Source organism: Zonotrichia albicollis, chromosome 2 (assembly GCF_047830755.1).
Source record: "Zonotrichia albicollis isolate bZonAlb1 chromosome 2, bZonAlb1.hap1, whole genome shotgun sequence".
Classification (NCBI taxonomy): Eukaryota; Metazoa; Chordata; class Aves; order Passeriformes; family Passerellidae; genus Zonotrichia; species Zonotrichia albicollis.
The window spans coordinates 8,474,316-8,488,737 of record NC_133820.1 but is presented as its reverse complement, the minus strand read 5'-3'; positions in this window follow the sequence as shown (position 1 = coordinate 8,488,737).

The window sequence follows — 14,422 nt, the reverse complement described above, 5'->3', positions numbered from 1 at the left end:
TTCAACAGATCCGGCATTTAAGCTTAAAATTTAGAGTGTATGTTGCCAAATAGTCTTTTGCTGCTGTGGAAAGTATTTCAACTTGTAAGGGCAAAACCTCTTCTAAATTTCCCACAAAATAAACCAACAAAAAGGTACATTTCCCAGAATTTGCAGCCAGGGTAGAACACCTATGTATTTTTCAGTATGAATCAACGTACAGTAACACATGAGTTACTAATGTAAAATTAGCCATTCTAATGCAATTTTTGTTGCATTTTGAGGCTTATGGAGTAAGTTTCTTTTAGGCTTTGGTCACTGCTTGCAGTATTAAGTGGTCCAGGGTACCCTGTCTGTTTTGCTGCTCCCATCTGGAGGCTGCAGGACTGTGTCACTGTCCCTTCACTAATGGACAATTGTGTAGCCCAGAGTGGAGCATGGTCTGGTTTTCATCCCGGCTTTATGAGTGAGAGTTGCTCTGGACTAGAATACAAGTGAGTGCCACCAATTAGGGGCTGTGTTGAGCAGTGCAAAATTGACTGAAATATTTGCAGGTCCTGTCTGAATGAAAATCTAAGGCCAAGACAGGCAGAAATTCATGCAGAAATTCATTCAGAGAAAGCATTGGAAGTATATGCTCAAACACAAGTGATTTCTGTGTGGTTTAATGCCTGCTTAATGTGCTTCCCTCAATACCAGCTTTGAGTTTCACTGATTTAAGAAAAAGCTGAAGGTGTTAGTTGTTTTGTGTGATTTTACCAGTAATTATAGTGTTCGAGAAAGGAAAGCAAAAAACAGTAAAAACAGTCTCCTTCCTGGATGTTTCTTCAGCTGCAGTAGAGGTAGACTGAACTTGAGCTTTTCAGAGGCTATCATTAAACAGGTACAGACTTCTCTGATTCAGAGAGTGATATTTGTACACCTGGTAGAAAAATATAGTTCCAGCTTTGACTCCATTGGATAGTGGAATCAGAGGTAAATACAGTCACAGTGGTAAAGAAATTCAAGTAATTCTGAGTTTCCTCAGACATTAGTCAACACATGGTAATTGATTGGAAATCTGCTCTAAGAAATGTGTTCTAACCCTTTATTTCACATGGATCAGCTGCAACGGTTCTGCAGAATGCTGCGACAACTAGATCAGTTTTGAGAATTTCTTTGTTAAGCAAAACAGCTTGAAAACATATAACAGAGATGGACATAAATTCAATTATCATCTCAGCTACTTCATAAGACTAGGATATAGTCTTGTGACTATATTAATATGGTTTCAGGCATATTTATTTCCACAAAGAAAAACAATTGGATGCTTCTTTCACTACAATCTTAATAACTTTCTGGATCCTGTCCTTTGCTTAATCTCATTGTTATTATTGGAACAGCACCATAAGTACCTCATGCAGCATTTTTCTGTTTTGCTTCTCTAGAGACCTATGGAAATTAAAAATTATTTAGCACAAAACTGCTGTTATCTCTGAAAAGAACAAAGAAAGATGTATTGAAAAGTGGATCTTCTCTATGCCTTAGTTCTGGGTATAATCTTGAGAAATTTTATATAGTAAGAAGAGGAAAGTGGCAAGTTATACACTCAGTGTAGATTTCAGATCAAACTGGCTTGGCTTCCTGTTTACATTATATAGGTGAAATTGGAAAAGAAGATTGTTCAGTTCCTTTTGCTCTTTCAGGATATAATTAAAATAGCTTGTCCCTGGCTTTTGAGAGTTTGAGGGGTTGTAAACCTCAGGCTTCATTTCCAAGCATGATGGAAACTCTGTCAGCTGTTCCAGGAGATAGACATCATCACACACAACTGGGCTAGCAGAACATTTTTGAAAAGACTTGATGCTTAATTGGAGTTATTATGGAATTGTTGAAACTTTGAATCACAAAAATTTTCTTTAAAGCAGAGTGAGCTAGAAATTTTCATTGGACTAAAAGATATTGTGCTTAAAAAAACAATAATTATAGTCCTTCTTGTATCTCTGAAATTCCAATAAGAACTGTCTTCATCAAACCTCATAGTCCTAACTATTAAAAGTGATGTTTATAAGAAACATACCTAATAATATCTAAATTTGAAATTTCTGACCATGTCTTATATTTCCCACCCTTCCAGGAAAACCTGGTTTAGAGGAATAACAAGAGATAAAAAGTGTAAATGCCATGTTCAATCTCTGCTGGAGACAGGAATATAAAAATCTTCTCTCATCTCTATAAAAGTGAGTGGAGCTGCTTGTTCTCCAGTGGTAAATTTAACACTGAAAACACTGCTGAAACAAGTAAATGTATTGTGCTTTGAAAAATGACTTAGCTTTTTCTACAAGTAATTTTTTCTCTACTCCAGTCACCAGTTCACTTCTGTTTGGTCACAGGATTAAGGCAGAAATATGAAAGTATGTTTGTTGCTCTGATGACTCTTCAGCTGTTGTCCACCTCATTTTCTGAGCATTTTGCACATGGGCTGGATGGGTGCAGCTGGGGCTGTGGTCAGTGTGTCTGTCCAGGCTGAGGCTGGTGAGGAGTGGTGTCCCTCAGAACTCCTTGATGCCCTTATCAGTGACACAGTGATACCCGGTGAAGCCCAGCAGGTTTGCAGGTGACTCCAAGCTGAAAAGTGCAGTTGGCACCAGAGAAGGAAGAGATTTCATGGTTTCCCATTAAATTATTAGTGTAGGGCATTACCAGTAGTAAAGCTCTGGTAGATAGAAAGCTCCACAGCTGCGCATCCCCAACCATGGCCAGGGACAAGAATGAGCATCTATTACTGAATACATGTTTACCTGATCACCTGGATTGGAGAATTTGTACCACCACAGTGAGTAAAATACAGTCCAAACCCAAAGATTTACCATGCTTTGCAAAGCTAACTTTGGAAAAATTAATATGGAAGCTAGAAATTATTACATGAATTATTGGAGCCATGAATGCAGGACTCAACAGTTTTCTGTTGCACCACTGAATCTGCAGGAAGGAAACAAGCAAAAGGCAGTGGGAGAATGTGTTCCAGAGCCGACATTTATCATGCTGATAAACTACAGGCTACACCTCCATCTCATCCAGAGTAGGCTCTTCTTGTTGTGGTCATCTATAGATATTGGACAACATTAACATTCAGGAAAATGAATGTAGTGAGATTGCTATTTAATGTGATGATTTTATGTAATGTGAATTTTTGTTGTTGTTTCATCACCTGTGAACTGTCTGGGGTGTATATGATATGCCTGAACAGGCTTGCATTTTGGAAACAGAGTAGAAAGTCCCTATTATGAATGACAGTTACAAAATAAAATTCCTGTAAAAACATTATTGAAAATAACAAAACTTTATGATATAAAATCTAAGTGATTTTTCTGTTAGAAAAGGATACAAAATGGACAAGACAGATCTAACAGGCAAGGTTAGAACATAGCTAAGTAGGCTTTCCTCATTAAAATAAAATTACAACCACAAAACTCCTGCAAATTAACTAGCATAAATGATTTCTGGAACCTTTTCTCTGCTGGCAGATGATAGTGATTATACTAATTACAGTTATATTTTCTGCAGAAGTTTACGAATAATGCATGAAATTGAAATACTGTTTCAGGTTTTGTTTGTCAGATGTTAAAATTACAGAGACCAAGACTTTATGTGAACTTTTTTGAGAGCAGTAATCTCAGGAAATGGGCAATCCAAGTTCAGCATTGTTTTGGCATTACATCCCTTTGCAGTAAAATGCTGAACAGATGTATCTGATAGCAGTTGTAACCTATTCAGAAGGAAGCCTGCCAGTGCTAACCTACCACTGGTAGAAAGCAATGAAATGTCTCTGGAACCTGCTCACTGCATATGGTTTGCCCGAGGTTACTGTCTTGCCTTTCTTACAATGTTACCCAATAAATCACAGAAAATATGGATTCATTTTGAACTTAAATAAGACAAGGAAAAAAAAAAAACAAAAAAAACCCAAAAAAACCCAAGAGCAGACTGTGAAGATTGTTGGGTATTTTCCTTTCAGACATGAAATCAGCTATTTATAAGACTAAACTATTTTAAAAATACTTAAAATAATGTCACTAAAATGCTTTTATTCTTGCTTAATATACTTATTTTCTTTTCAGAGAGAAATGCTATTGCAACCTACACTTATACAACATCTGTTGTGTTAATTATCAATATATTACTAAGCCCTCAATTTCCTTGCTCAAACATGATTCTTTGAAACATCACAAGAAACAATGGATTTAGGAGTGTATCACTTGGGGATTTGATGTGCTGTTCAACTCAGATTCCTTCGTTCTGGCCAGATGGAGTTCATAAGAAGTTGTGGGGGAGGAAGCCTCTAAACTAATGCCAAAAAATCTTTACTGCACATGCAAGATTTGCAAAGATGGTGAAAGAGCAGGTTATCCAACCAAGCAGCAGCCTGTAGGGAGAAAAAGCATAGGTTTTACATATAAATCAGTTTTGGCCTTAATGCAAAATCAAAGGTAACTCTGTTTCAGACTGGAGAGAGCCTGTACTCATATTCTGCAGCTGCTATTTGAAATGAGCCATTTGCTTAATCTGTGCCCATATCAGTTTCCACAAGGGCAGTACTTAAAACAGATAAAGAGTTGGAGTCTTCCTATGATATGAATCAAAGAATACGACTTAGAAAGATAAAGCCAGGAAGAGATAAACAGTCACAAATTCTGCACATTTGGTTTTAAATTACTTACATTTGGAGGAGGAAAAAAAAAGTATATTTTCAGATACCTAAGGTGGGTTTTGTATCATCTGCATCTGAGCCTGGCACCTTGACCTGCGTTTAAGACAAAAGAGATGAGCTGCCACCTTTAGTAAGCCAGCTGACTTCTTTTGATGATTTCTGTGCATGAGGAGAGCTGCTAATGTTTGTTTTTTCCACTGATGCTCCAGGCAGCCCGAGATGCAGGTTCAGTTTGCACTGCCCAGTATCATCCATCCCCCTTGGCCACGTGTACGTCATGGTGCAGAGTTTACACTGGAGAGAGAATGCACTTCATTGTTGTTTTAATTTATTTCTGCACTCACTCTGCTCCTGATTCTCTTCTGAGAGTGTAAATTGTGCTGGAATTCAGCAGCCAGGAGCCAGGCAAATGGCATGTGTGTTCATTTGTGTAATGAGGTGATTTAAGGAGAGACGCATCTTTGGCTCTAGGTGTGCTTGGGGTAGGTGAGCCCTGGACCATCCTGTTAAACTTGCCTGCTTGTTAGGCACACCTTGTGTGGAGGAGTCCTTTGCATGTGCAGAGATTTGATATGAATCTCTTTGACCTTAAGGCAAATTCATACTTTTCCCCCAGGAAATACATTAATTTATAGCACAATATCGTATGTAGTAGGACACTGTTTAAAATATGTATAACATTCTTTAGGCATTCAGAAAATGTTTATTTAAAGAGGATTGACTATCTAAATAAATTTAGGGAAAATATGAATTTATCAAATGCTACAATTAAGGTTCTTTTGCTTTTCTTGGCAGCTCTTCCCGAGGAACGAAATTTTTGCTCTTTTGGAACAATGAGCCTCATTCCTAGGAGTCATAAATCAAGCCAAAGTAGCCTGAGGGGTTTATACCAGAGAATGATCTGCAGCACCAGGTAAAATTATTCCCAAAGGAAGATTCTTGGTGTAATTCCAATGAATTCACTGAATAAATGTGTCCCTTTAATCATATATGAAATAATCCTGCTTCCTCACATGCGATGTCACTGGTTTGCAAAAGAGATTTCTAATATGCTATTTCCTTTCTATTCACTGGCTGAATTAAATCTAATAACATCCCTTCAGCTGATTTCCTTCTCTTACACAGACAATATCATTATTTGTTACTTTATGCTGCTTTTAGAATGGAAAGTAAATATTTTGACAGTAAATAAGGATTAGGTTGCCTCCATATGCTTAAAATCTTTATGAGATTTTATTAGGAAATATATATACCTGTACCAAAGAGTAGTAAATGCAGTCTGTAGTGTAGCTCAACAAAGTTATATTCTTTATCTTTTAAATTATCATTACTGTGTGTTAACCTAGTATCTACAAAGAGGTTGGAAAACCACAAGCCTTTGGAACAAAATAGGATGTTAAGATATATGTTAGGAATTAATTCGGTTTTGCTTTTTTTAGTTCTCTGAAGGAAGGAAATAGAATATATTATAAACACATTCTTCAATTTTTGTAGTGCTGGAAACTGCTAATGTTGTTTAGAAACATTTTTTCTGCCTCTGCAGCTTTGAATTGTTGCAACAGGAATAGTTTATGCCTGAAAGTTATTTATACAAAGAAACTGAGGCCCAAGCAGAGCATTTACTGTTGTATGTCAAACTCCACATCCACAGAGACGTTTGCTGTCACCTATTTGTCCTGCATCAAAAAGTAAAATTATACCATATTATAATAAAATATTGTATATAATAAAATAAATAATATATTATTTGTGTATAATAAAAATGTGATATTATATATAATATAATCATATTATAATAAAATTATAATATTATACAGATACAATAAGTAACAATTATGATAAAGAAAAATGATTTCTCCAACAAAATAGATGTTGCTGCTTTCTCCTTGAGATTTATTTTGACCAAGTGTAGTTTATAAATTAAATACCTGTGTTTGAAAACTGAAAATGTTTATTTTCACAGTTTATTTACTAAACTACAGTTTAGTAGTTAATCATTGCTGTTAACTTTCATTTGAAGAAAACATGCAAAGACAATGCAAGACATGGACAACCTAAAACTCATGAAGGCTTTTTCCAAAGCTATTTTCAAAAGGTCCTGATTTTATTGTTGATTCTCATTTCAGTTAAAGAGTAATATACAATTAAACTCACCCAATGTTTAAGGAGCATGAAGGTTGTGACACAAACTGACAACAGACAGAAAATTCAAAGTTAGGCTATAACTCTGGTTTTAAGTCACGTAATGGAAAAAAGAGAGCATTATAGACAGAGTGTCAGCCTTAGGTTTCAATTTCCTGGCTTTTGTCAGTTTATGTCACAACGTTAATTATGTTTAACATAACTTTTCAATTTAATTTCCTTGTCTGTTTTCCTGTAGCAACTTCTTGTTGCTGTTCTTGTTACAGGGGAAAATAAATTTCATTACAATTAAGAAGGCACATGTTATTTACCAGAATTATTATCCCTTTTTTTTCCCCTTAAGTTATGCTGGTTTTGACTGGGAATGGGTTACTTTTCCTCATAGTAGCTGTGTTTTTAAATTTGTGCTGGAAACAACATTGATAACACAGGGATGTTTTATTTTTTGCTGAGCAGAGCTTGCACAGTCAAAGCCTTTTCGGCCTTTTAAGCCGAATGGAGTGAATGGGCTGGGGGTGCACAAAGAGTTTGGAGGGACAGAGTTGGGACAGCAGACCCCAACAGGCCCAAGAAATATCCCATACCAGTTTTTATGTATCTTGTTATTGCTAATTTAGAATTTCTATGATGAATTTGTTTTACCTACCTATAGAAGATAGACGTCGATGTATTTTTACAAAATCCATTTGCATAATAAAAAAGGTGTTGAAGTAATTTGCACTAAAATTATTTACTTATTAAAACTAAAAAAATTTGCAACCTACCACAATTTTAAGGCCATAATAGGTATTCTGGATCAGGAAAATTATAGTTTCTCAGGTGTTATGTGGGCTTATAATGAGTGAGCCATGCTTTGCAACATAGAATTTAAGGGTTCCAGTCAACACAATTCTCATTACAAAAGACAGAAAATTGAGTCTTGCCTTGCAGTACCTGCTGCAGTCCCTGTGGATGTTGATGTTGAATTTATAGAAGAAAATTGTTGTTTTGTGAATTGGTATTAGTAGGGGAAGATACTTCCACACAGCTGACACAATTTCATCCTGCACATTGTTAATTTCTCTGTTCATTTCTGTATTTCAATGGGAAAAACAATCATTAATTTTAGAGTGCTTTTCATTACCAAAAAATAGATTTACTTATTTATGTCTTTATTTAAATTATGCAGTACCATAAGGATATTTGATTAAGAGCAATTGATTTTTACCTAGAGAGGAAGTCCCTGGGTGCTGGATATAAATCTAATCTCACTCTTTGAAGTTTTATATCTACCTTGGATCTGAAGTCTTGTATCACAATATCCTTGGAAACCTGAATGCAACACATTGACTTTCAAAGCACTTATTCCCAGCTGCAGGATCTTCAGGAGCTTATGTTTGGTGTGACTGATGAGAAAGAAGTCTTCAGATGTGAATTTTAACAGTGAAATTAGAATAGGAGTCTTTTAGGTGTCTAAAAAAATAAATTTGCAAACAATTAAAATTGATAACAGTCGTCTTTCTTTTCAGTTCAATATTTTATTACAACTGAATTGGACTTTGCTATTTTAGTTCCTGAATCTGGACAGGACAAGGCTGTGTTCTTTGAGGAACAACAGATTTTGGATTGTGTGTCTTGGTTGGCGATTTTGCTCCCTGCTAAATATTCATGCCTGTTTTTGCTCCCTCTGCTCAGGATGAAAATTCATCAAGTCTCAGTGGCTTGAAAATAAGTCAAATGTAGATGGCCAGCTTTTTCTTCACTATGGCTTTTAGTAATAAATTTGGGAATTTTAAAGTAACAGACAATTTCAGGTGTGTGTGCACTGCAAAACTTTAAGTTGTGGTTTTGGTAGCTTGCAGTCCATTAAACAGGCAGGAAATCCCTTCCAACTGTGTGCATAGATTTCTTAGCAAATCAGGAACAGATATGTAGAACATTAAAAGTAAATTACTTAAATTACTTTAGTTGGTCCAAGTTTGATTTTTTCCTCACACAACTGTCAAAAAAAAACTCCCATGGAATAAACTGAACTTGCAGATGTTGGAAACAGTCTGTTTTCTATGAGAGGTCATCCAGCTTAATTAGTCTCTTTACTATTAAATACATTTCAGCATATATGTTTTTAATGGCTAAAGTGTTACTGAGTTTCAAAAACGTTTTGTCTATTCTAAATTAATGTTTGCGTTTTGATAATGTCTTGTGGTTTTACTCAGTCTCAGTTTAGTGAAAGAGTTTGGGATGAATAACATGCAGGTTAAGATCCCCTCTAGATTTACTACTGGGACATGAACAAATTGCCTCTTAAGTCAAAGGAATTTTTTCTGTAGAACACAGTGTGCTTCTGCCCACATCTAAATTAATTTTTTGTGTGATGTTCTTCCCTATTTTTTTTTTGCATACACCAGCGTAACTTGATGTCACAGTTTCAGGTTGAGTTTTTTATTCGTTTTTTAGTTGTTTTACCTTCTCACATACATTGCCACTTAGATTAATTTCCTTGTGTCTGTAGCATTTTTATTTCTGGTTGCTTTTAAGTGGTCCCAGCAATATAAGATAGTCATAAGAAAAAGCATGACTTTTATAGGGAATAAAAATTTGACTATTAAGTTTATGCGAATGTATCATTACATAAAAAAAATTAAATTTTTCTTTTTTTATAACTGATAATAAAGGTCTCTGATGAGCTGTTAAAGTACTGGTGTGAAAAACTCCTTCTTAGTAACCACCGTACAGTATTTTCTAGAGAGCTATTCACTGAAACAGCCGTTTTTATACTTTATCTGCTGATTTTGAATGTTGCCTTTTTCAGTAACCTCGGACCTATATGTTTAAAAATTAAACATTTTCTATAAATGTTTTAGAATGTGATTTCACATGCTCTAGACTAAAATGCTTACTTTATTTTACAGTTTCTTTTTATTATCAAGTTAGAGCCATGGATCAGAAGAGGAAGCTGTGCCAGTTGACTGTTCTATTTTATCCACCAGCCTTTCTCCTTATTAGTCTTTAGAAATTCCTTATTTACCACATGCAGCAGGACTGAGCTCCCACAATAAAAGCTGCAGCTGTTTCTGCTTTTTTTCTTTCTCCTTTTGCCTCCTGCTAGCTATGTCCCAAACACAGCCAACAATGGTCTGTCCACCCAGGGAACCAACATCAAAAGTCTCTTTTGTTTTAGCACATTCCTCCTTTGCTGCCCCAGCTTTCATGGCATTTGTGGCACGCCAGCAGCAGTTGTGAGGAAGACTGTGGGCCATAATCTCTCATTAATTCTCCTGACCAGAAGTTCTCTGGGGTGGCTCCAGCCTCCGGTGCCAGCAGCACCAGCTGGCCCAGCATCCCTGTGGGAGGGAGTCTGCCCTTTTGCCACTGCTTTTATGGAGCTGCTGTTGGGCCAGGAGGTCCTGAGGAGTCCCAAGCTGTCCTGATGCATTGACTGGAAGGAGGGAGAGATGTTGGGCATTTGGTGGCACAGGACCTTCCAGAGGTTCATGGCTGTGATTCATGTCAATTCATGTCAAATCCTTGCTGTGGTTTGACACTGGGACGACCCCAGTGTTGTCTGTTTGTAGAGGTGCTGCTGTTCATCAGGTTCTGGTTAGAATCCAAGAATCATTACAGTTGGAAAAACCCTCCAAGATGACCAAGTCCAACCTTTAGCTGGACACCAACACATGAACTAAACCATAGCACCAAGTGCTGCACTGAGAAATTTCTCCAGCACTTCCAGGGAGAATAACTCCACCACCCCCCTGGGCTGCCTGTTACAATTCTTGATTTGGTCGACTGCAGGTAAATTCCTGATATAAACAAGAAAATGGCTGTGGCTGCACACTCCCTCTTGAGATTTGACACTGGGAGGACCCCAGCCACTGCTGTCTGTTTGTAGAGGTGCTGCTGTTCATCAGGTTCTGGTTAGAATCCAAGAATCATTATGGCTGGAAAAAACCTCCAAGATGACCCAGTCCAACCTTTGGATGAGCACCAACATATGAACTAAACCACAGCACCAAGAGCTGCACTGAGAAATTTCTCCAACACTTGAAGGGATTATGACTCCACCACCTCCCTGGGCAGTAATTGAAGAAATTACAATTCTTGATTTGGTGGACTGCAGGTAAATTCCTGATATAAAATTTCCAGGTATAAACAAGAAAACAATGAAAAAGACCTGGGCTCAGTACTCAGGAGAGGCCACCCAGTGGTTGCTGTTCTTCTGTGTAGTGTTCCCTGTTTTGTAGTGACAACAAAAGGAACTTCTAAAGCCTGTCTTCCCTTTGACGACCTAAGAATGAATTATTAAAGCAACGCTTTGTGAACCACACATTCTGTCTCACATGTATATTGTCTCAAGATGATCAGCCTTTCTGTATTGTGACATGAGAAGGAGAAGCTGCTTTGATTTTGGAGAAAATGCAAATTACCAAAAAAAAAAAAAAGGAAAGAACAAGCTGGCACTCTTTGTTGTATAGACAGCAATTCCAAGAGACAAATTAAGCTGTTTTCTACTTCTGCAACCTTGATGTGCCCAATAAATGGCTTTGCCATCACACCTTCTGCTTGTGGTTTAACCCCAGACAAAACCACACGCTCCACATTGGTTTGGGGGAAAAAGTCAAGAGGATAAAAGTGCAGAAACCCATGGGCTGTCAGAAACAGTTTAGTAGGGAAAGCAAAGGCTATGCAAAAGCAAAGCAAAACCAAGAATTCATTCACCATTTCCCATGGGCAGGCAGTAGTTCAGACATTCATCTCTGTATGCTGAGCGTGATGCCACGTGCTATGGAATATCCCTTTGCTCAGTTTGCACAATAAAATGTGCTTCATCTACTGAAATGTCCAAATTGTAGAGGGTAAATGAAACTGAGAAAATATTGCATTCTTGGTTTATGAAGAAATCAGGTGAAAACAAACTCCTGTTGACTTCTAAAATATTATTTATGATTCCCCACTGTGACAAATCCTGTCTAAAAAAATCTTATCTTGGTTGCTCTGAAACCCAGTGACCTACTCCAGGCTGAAAATTTCAATTTTAACAGATAAATATTAGACAAAACAGAATATTTGTTAGCTTTTATATATTAAAATTAAGAAAATGCTTTAAATATTCTTAATTTGATTACTCATTTTGGTAGTATTAGTTAAAGTCTAACTTTTTACTTTTTCAGGACTGTTCTAATGAAAAACACTGAGTATTTGCTTTAAGTAAAATAATTAATTGCTGTGTTATTGTTTTTTTTAAATAGAAACCTGCATTTATGACATGTAGCAATGATGATATGTTCTGTTGTTTATTCTAGGTTTCAGAATTTGCCAACACCCGTGAGGCAGATGTCATCTCATGGTGATATCTCTCTTATCTTTCTTATTGTTCAACTGCACCGTATCCCAGCTGCATAACCCTGATCAATCTAAACTGATTGTGAAATTTCCCATATCCCTAATGGAGAGGGTTCCATTATATCTCTCTTTAAATTGAGGGATATTTAGGTGGTGTGTTCATTATTCACTCTTCTTAGAAGATTGGTACCTGGAAACCAATAATATGAACACGTGATGGTTAATAAATTGGTAAAAACCTGCTTAGATTAATAACCTTTTGTCAGTTTACATAATAAAATGTACTTTATTTACTGAAATGTCCAATTCTAGATGGTAGAAATACAGTATAATATGTAAGGAACTATGTAAATCAGTGCATAAAGAAGCAGCTGTAAGAGTTTATGTGCTATTTTCTTTCCTAGAGCTTTTTAAAAAGGATAATTTCATTGCAGATGTTCTTAGGTATGGATTTGATTTTAATATGAGGAGCACAATGGATAATTTTAGTGTTTTTTTAAGAAAAAGAAAGGGCTCAGGTAATATTTGATGATAAACATGGGGTTTTTTAACTTTGTAAGCTGTTATTGCAATTTTATGACACATTTTGAGGAAAAAAAGTCTAGAATATTTGCCAAAGTAAACCAGCCAATCCTTAATTTCACTGAACTTGCTCCATTTCAGAGGACTCAGACTCACTGTGGAGAAGTCTTCATTATCTGTAGGAGAAAAGCACCACAAGTTTCCATTTGCTGCCTAGACCTGGGCTGTGATAAATTTATAATGGATTATGATTTTGCCTGCTAATTTTCACCTTGAAAGTAATGAGTCAAAATTTGGTTCAATTCCAAAACTGGGTTACTTTTATTTCTGATGGTATTTATTTAATTTTTTTTTTTTAATTCTGAGCTTATTTTGCATTACAAAAAAAATTGAAAAAGTTCTTTCCTGCAGGCTTTAGTTTTCGGCATTAGTGAATTTGGTATCTTTTTCTTTGTGTATAAAATATCTGTCATTGCAATGAATCTCTCAGTAAATTTCTCTGAAATCTTTATGCTTTTCCTTATGACATGGGATGTGCAGAATGGGCCCACCTTTTCCTTTTAAAAATATAAAATCAAAATTAAGAACTTGAAAAAAATAAATCATGGAGTCATGTAATAATGCTTCTTTTTAGAATTATTTTTACAAGTTACCTCCAGCCACTGCTATTTTCACAAGCACTACCAGTATGATTGTCTTGTATGAGCCAATTAAAAACTGTTTTTTCAGTTTTCTAAGCAGGAAAGAACTGAGATTTGCAAAAGGGAAAGGGACTGCAGAGCAGTACTGTAATAAAGGATGGTAAGTAGCCCTACCACATAAAGCTGAAAGGTGGGAAAGGATGCTAAACTGGGAACCTTGTTTTGGCAAAGAGAATACTTCGTACATGGAGATAAGAATTCATTCTAAGTATAATTAAAATCCTAACAGATTGATCAGAAAAATTACAAACAGTTACTTTCAGTCCAGTTGCAATCATGCTAAAGCCTGCAGCCAAATTATCTAATTAATGCAGAAAAAAATCCTCTTTGATAACAAAGTTTAAATTTTAATGCAAAAATTTTCTAATCTCCACCCTTTTCTTTTGCTGGTATGACCACCCTGGAACTCTCCTTCTGGCCCCAAAGGTTCAGCCAGACAGGGCATGAGGGGTTTCAGCAGATGCCACAGCAGCCTGGCACATCTGGATGAGCCCTTGCAAGTCCTGTCAGGAATAAAATAAAACAGTTTGGGTTCTTTAATTGGGAAGTGCAAAACATTACAAATACTGGGCTACAAGGAGCCTCCAAATTCCCCTTTTTTGTGTTGACAGGGTAGAGGTCCAATGACTGGGGGCTTTGATGTGCAATTTCTATAAGAGTTTCAGTTTAGAGAAAAAGGGAATTGTAATGAATTTTTGTTGATCCCTAGCTGATGTCCTTTCCCTCCTTTGAAAACTCCCATTTCATTCCTGTTTTAGGCCCAGAAATCAATCTAGTAGAGATGCAGCAAAGCTTCATAATCACCTGTTACCAAACAGGTTGAGCCTGGCATCAGAGGAGAAGGGGAATTTCACTGTTGTGTGCAATTTCACTGAAGACACCAAGATGCTCAAATATTACTTGACCAGCTCTAATGCCCCTTTTCTGTCACCCTTCCTATATTGCACTCTAGCAGCCAAAATGAAGTCACACAATGGGAAAAAAATCAACGTTATGATTTAACTCCTATATCTTTCTAGTTAATTTTTTTTCCTTCTGGATTTTGATTAAATCAGTGCAGAATTTA